Source organism: Equus asinus, chromosome 3, assembly GCF_041296235.1.
Source record: "Equus asinus isolate D_3611 breed Donkey chromosome 3, EquAss-T2T_v2, whole genome shotgun sequence".
NCBI classification, from domain to species: domain Eukaryota; kingdom Metazoa; phylum Chordata; class Mammalia; order Perissodactyla; family Equidae; genus Equus; species Equus asinus.
This window is the reverse complement of record NC_091792.1, coordinates 107,284,351-107,291,111: the sequence shown is the minus strand read 5'-3', so window position 1 is coordinate 107,291,111 and position 6,761 is coordinate 107,284,351.

Here is a 6,761-nt window from a genome sequence, read left to right as displayed (position 1 = left end):
TGCCCAAAAAATATGGATTGTTTTTTTATATTTGTGTCTCCTAAGATGATACATAAATTAAGTGAATTTTAAAATTTATCTTACTGAAATTGTGGAGACTGTTCTGTATAAGACATAAGTTTTTAGTGTTTCTGGGAAATGACATTAAGTTTAATTAATTTATGAAATTCTGAAATTTTAGTAATTTATTTTTAACATGTTTTGTTTCCATTTTGTTGGTATAAACTGGGATATAAAAAAGTTGCTTTGTTCCTAAAATGTTTTAAGTCTATTTTCATGTATTCCCCTTAAATTAATACATTTTCTTAGTGTCTTCTTCACTTATTAAAAAGGAAATTAATAGTTTTTGTTTGGTCAGTAAAAGTGTGTGCTTGTTTATTCTTTGAGTTGAATTCTGTGAAAGACTCGATTTGTGTAGAAGTGAAAATAACTTTGGGCTACAAAGTGCAATTAAGAAGAGATGTGTAGTTATTGATTTATACTATTGCTACTATTGTTTTAAAATCAGTTTTTACAAGTTTTCTGATATTATAATACACTGGCTGGGAAAAGGAATGCTGAAAGGGGAATCTATTTGAAATAGAAAAAACATGAGAAAAAAATGGAGAATGTGAAAACTAATGATGGACAAATTTTTCCCTCTTAGTCTTAAATATCTTCCAATTCTGTCAAGAATTAATTATAAACTTTATTATATTCAATCATAAAATGAAAGTGCTAATTTCAACATGTATGTGTATTCCTAAACAATAATTTTTAAGGACCCATCTTCCTGTCCATCTGTACGTTCTTTTTAAAATATTGAGACAATTTAGAAAAAAAGTTGATTGTAGGGCTAATGCTAGCTAAAGCTTAAAGGTAATTTTATAAATTTATAAATTGAAAATTTGCTCACTTTCTCTATCAGGTAAAAAAATAAAATAGACCTATACGTATTTGTGCAAAAATTCAATATTCTATATTTTTTCAAAACAATCTCTCACTAATTGAAAGATAAAATGGTTAAATCAGTAGTCATAGAAAAATATTGATAAAGCCTGTCTAATTTTCTAAGTGATCAATCTCACCATAAGTTTTTCAATTTTATTATTCTTTACCTGTATTTAAATTATCATGTAATTGATCTTTATTAATTTCTGCTCTTATTATTTCACTATTTTCATTATTCCATTTTTCGTAAGCTTAGTGAAGAATTCTCAATTGGGATCACCTCCAAAAATATTACAGAAAGTCTTAAAACCTTTTGGCTTTTACAAAACAAGAATTATTGGAGCTTTGCATCAAACTAAAGTTGGAAAGTCACACATTTAAGTTCATGGATGTACATATAAAGAAATAAAATTAACCCAGATGAAAGGAGACTGTTTCACAAATATTGGTGTTCCTGAAACATCCCTGAGCTCTGCATTTAGTGATGTATTGAAGTACATTTTCATCTTTTAGATTTTTTAATCATATAAATGTTCATTCCTTTCCCCATATTTGCGCTATACTCATATGTGCTGTATTGTAGGATTTCCTGCATTTTAAATCCTATTGCTTTTGTGCTTCCCTACATATTTCTTGTTAATTCTCTCCATTTAATGAAATAAATAATCTCCAATTATTAAAATTCTTAAAAATAATTATAATTTAGCCCAGTTTCCTTTAGTTTAATCTTGTTATTTAAAATTATTCCCTTGCTTTAATTGTGAATTTGTGGGCCAACTGATCTATCTCAAGGCACTTTCAGGAATTTTCAAACTTTAATATACATATGAATCACTGGAGATTTTATTAAAATGCAGATTCTATTTAATTTAGCAGATCTGCAATGGGGCTCCAGAGTCTACATCTAACAAGCTGCTAGGTGGCACCAATACCACTAGACCATGGGCTGTAACCAAAAGTTCGGTCTCTGAACCCGATGCCAATCCAAATAACGAGAACAGAGTCTTGAGTGGAAGAGGAAAGGTTTTACTATGCCAGGCACAGGGAGCAAAGCAAGGGCTCATGCCTCAAAAATTGCTAGCTCCCCGATGAGGAATGGGTAGGGATTTTTATTTGGGGTCTTTGGTAGGGGAGGGGGCACGTGTAGCTGTGCAGGCTGGCGTTTTCCCACCAGCCTGCGTTTGGCCTTGAGAGGCTGCTTGCAGCAAGGCGGGGGGAGGGTGAGATAGGAGGATGGCAGGTGGGCGTCCTTCACCGTTGTCTTGTCTTCTTGTTTGAGGCGGGTTCCAGCGCCGGGAGTCGAGGAGTTGAGGTCTGGGAAGCCTCTGCTCCTTGATATTCTTGAGACAGCGGCTTTCCTGGCAAACTTCAAGGACACATGATTAGCTAAACTTTAGTGTGCCTCCAACTCCAGGCCACCTGGGCTTTTAACAATTTGTAACTCCCATTTAGTTGTAAAGCTCAAGGAGTCCAAGTTTAAAGAAACAGGTATTTACATTTGAGTGGAGCTAGAGAAGCAGGAAAGGAGGTAGTGGGTTTTAGTTTTAACCCCATATATGCTGGGTTCAATGTGGGGGAACTGATATCAGGGCTGATGTTTAGAGCCTGTAACAGGACCACTCTTTGAATAAGAAAAGTCTCAACAGAAGGTGCTAAACTAAGTATTCAAATCTTTTAAAACCTGAGTGAGCATAACGTATTTGGAAAAAAAGGGTTCTAAAGAATCACAAAATCTCTTCAAATATAGGAAACAAAGTAAGCTTCATAGTTGGCAAAATCATAGGCCTGAACATTAAGAAGACACAAAATCATGGTTTTTCAAATATCCATTCAGAATTTCAGTGTGACTCTTTCCACATAGTCCATGTCAGACCTTTCATTTTGAGCCACGGTGTAGTGATTCTTCCAACCTTCTGATTCCTTTAGAAATAGTAAAGACACATTTAAGTGATTTGCTTATGTATTAGTTATGTCTTCCTTCTCTCTTCATTCTGAGTGAAAACCACCTCACTTATGCATAAGAATGTCTTGCACTGTTTTTAAAAAGTACTGAAAATGACTAGACTTAAGGATTGCTCTGTGCATTAAGGTGAATGCAAAATAATATTGAAATAGTTCCCAATTCCTTCTTCTACCAATAATTTACATGATATTAAGTAAACCTTCTTAGCACTGCTACTTTCTTTGTGGCATAAGTGTCGCATATTAGAATTCACCCTTTCTCATAAATGGAAAATCTTTATGATCCAGTGCAAAGAAGTCGAGTGTGTATAATTTATTTGTGGATTGCCTTTCCTCACCTTGAATGAAATGCTGTGGATAATTTTATCTGCAATTTTGGTTGAAAGATTGCTTCTAGGAACTGCATAAATTTTAATAATTCATGGTTTGGATTTTATGGAAAGAGATATAAAATCCTGACTAATCAGGGAGTCAATTAACTAAGAACTACTTTATGCCTTTTAGTAAACCACTTTTACAAGAATGACTATTGAATTGCTCAGCAGTAGAATTCTGGATCATTAGCTGTTTTCCACCCACACTACTTACCCATCATCATTCATGACAAAAACATTTCAAGTATAAATTCCACATGTACCAGAATCCATCCAGCACAAAAAATATGGAAAGTTTCATTCTCGCTAAGGACTCTTAAAAGAAAATAGCTTCAGTCTTAGAGTCAATGCCTTGTGAAGAGGTCTACTTGTCACAGAATCTTGTGACTATGTGACGAAGGAGCGTACTGCAGCTGGTTTCAATTTCCTTTGGAAGATTTGGTCTGTTGGCCTGTGTCTGTAGAAATTGTAATCCTATAACATCTGATTAAACTTTAGTGTGCAATATATGTTTACTGCTTGAAACCTCTTTCCTCTTGCTGTGTGTCATATATCTTCAAATTATCAACTCTATAAATTGAAGAGCTACCACTTGCCCAGATAATTTCCTATTATCTCCTAGCTTCAGATTCCACTGTTTCACAAGGTAGTGTAAATTGAATCCAGTTTCTATTCTTACACTTGGAAAATCCTCTTCAGGTTCCTGTCTCTTTCTCTCTCATTTTAAGAATTACCCTCACCTCTTGGATATACTCATAAAACAGGAAGACTATGCCAGGATGATTCTTCTTCTCCCCACAATCTTTTCTTTTTTTTCTTGTGATAAGTACTTTTAAATCTACTTTCTTAGCAACTTTCTTTTTTTTTCTTCTTTTTCTCCCCAAATCCCCCCAGTACATAGTTGCATATTTTAGTTGTGGGTGCTTATAGTTGTGGCATGTGGGATGCCACCTCAGTGTGACCTGATGAGTGGTGCCATGTCCACGCCCAGGATTCAGACCAGCGAAACCCTGTGCTGTGGAAGCAGAGTGCATGAACTTAACCACTCGGCCACAGGGCCAGCCCCTCCCCACAATCTTATACATGTTCGTGTCAGGCACCCTAACATACTTACGGGAAAATCATATCTTGATTGCCTATAGTATCTATATTTTATTTAGAATTTTGATAACAATACCTAAGGAATATTTTATAAACCATTTCATGTTCAACAAATAATCCATGATACATTCATTTAACTTCAATTTCCCAGGCAGCCCAAGAAGAGTGGAAAAGTAATTACAGACAAAGACAACAGAATGGACAAAAGCAGAAATAAAAAGTTTAAGGGCATTCTCTTAGAACAACAATCAATACAGTATAATAGAATACAAAATAATAAATAGGAGATAAGATTTGAGAGATAAATGAAGGCTTATTGCTAAGGGTCTTTTTTGCCAGACTAAGAAGATTTTACCTAATTTAACAGATAGATATCTCTGGGTAATTACTGGAGAAGACTGAGGTTGAAAAAGTGAAGAAAAGACAAGTTCTGAGCTTTGGACAATTCAAAAGAAGAGAAAGAAATAGAGGAATGAAGACAATTTGGGTGTACATAAGGGTCTGAGATATATGTAAATAGATATGTGGATGTGAAGAGATATGGGATGACAATGCTCCATAAAGAAGAAAAGTTTACCAAAAGAGGAGATGAGAAGATTTCTTAGTTTTATCTCAAGCTAGCTCAAAAAATATGAAGATTTGAATTGTTCAAACTTATCTCAACATCTTTTACATGTATGACTTTTTCTCTTGCCAAATTAGGACTCAATACAAGATTACATTATCTTAAAAATCATAACTTGATCAATAACAGTATATGATGATAGAATTAATTTGCTTTTGACTTAAAATATTGATGTCTTTAACTCTTGGGTAAGCCAAATAGTTTCCTATGTTTCCTTCCAGCCTTTGATCTTATAGGGGACATAGAATATTCCTCTGCTCTCTAGGTTCTTCTGGCTGCTCCAAGAATTAAATTGACATGAGAAAGAATAATGGGAGAAAACCACACAGAGTTTAATAACATGTATACATGAGACAGACCCAGGAAAACTGAGTAACTCACCAAAATGGCCAAAGCCCCCACCTTAAATACTATCTTTAGCTAAAAGGAAAGGATATTTGGGGGTAGTAGTTTGAGACTTCAAAGGGGATAAATGCACAAGGAGATGGAAAAGAAAATGTTTGGTATACAAATGTTTTTTGGACCATCTACAGACAATGTGACTTGAGAGAGGACTTTGATCAAATAGGCCTTCCTAAGTGCCTTTGTGTCTACCACACCTAGAGTTATCTATGATGGTAGCTCCTTTCCAGGACAGACCTCTACTGTAAATTCTTTTAAGCAGTTAGGAGGAAGGTCAAAGTTTCTTTCAGAGTCTTCTGTTCTTAAAAATAATCAATTCAAAGAGGTACATTTTGGGGTGGCACATTCTGAACGCCCACATTTCCACTTTTGACACTTTAAGAAATTTCACAGTACAGAAGCTACATTGGCAGATTTTTTCACCTCATTGAACCAGTCTCTTAGTTCTGACAATAAGTCTGTTTAATTATAAGCATTTTAGGAGGTGGTGATGCAGGTGGGCTTCCAAAGTTAGGCCTACATTGTGTAAGCAAACAATCAGATATTTAATAAGAATCATTTCTATGGAAATAAAGAGAAAAAAGAGTTAATGGTTGTAGCAAATTATAAACCAGTTTCTGAGTCCAGGGGACAGCTAGTCAAGGAGATTTTTAGATGTCATAGTTGAAGTGTCTTGCAATTTTAAATGTCACTGATGATGTAATTTGGTGTTCAGGTATCTTTTTCGGTGGCTTCCACAGGAACAAGCATGAAGAATGTCTAAACATGGGCTATTGTGTTTATCTCTCTTATATCAAGTTGTTAAGCTTTAGTTTTCAGGGCTTCAAGAAAAAGATTGACTTCAGTTCTCAGTGATTCCAAATGAAAAGGATGGAATAAAACTGAAAATGTTAATGGAGATTTTTAGCCAGATATTTGAGGAAATTAGAAGAATTCAGGATCCAGTCAAGTTTATAGGTATAAGACAAAAACCTCAAAGACAACAGAACTTGAATCTAATATCCACAAGTGTGTATTATAGTTTCTACTGAAACAGTTTTTCTCTATGAAATCACCCTTGTCTTTACCAAAAATTGCCAAATTAAGAGAATTGATTTGCAAAATAAGTCTATTTTCATAAACTTGACCCAATTGTTTACATAAGTACAGTAAGAATAGCAATTGATCATATAGGGTCTTTTAAATCTGCTTTACTGAAACTTTTCATAAGGAATAAAAGATTGAACTTTACAGGCTTCTAGAGACCAGGAAAGCTAACCCAGGGACTTATCACCAGACTCCATCTGCAATACTTATACTTTGGGGTGAATTCCTTTCTTCTTGAAGTTCCCCAAAATATCTTGAAGTTCTTGTACCTGCCAAGAACT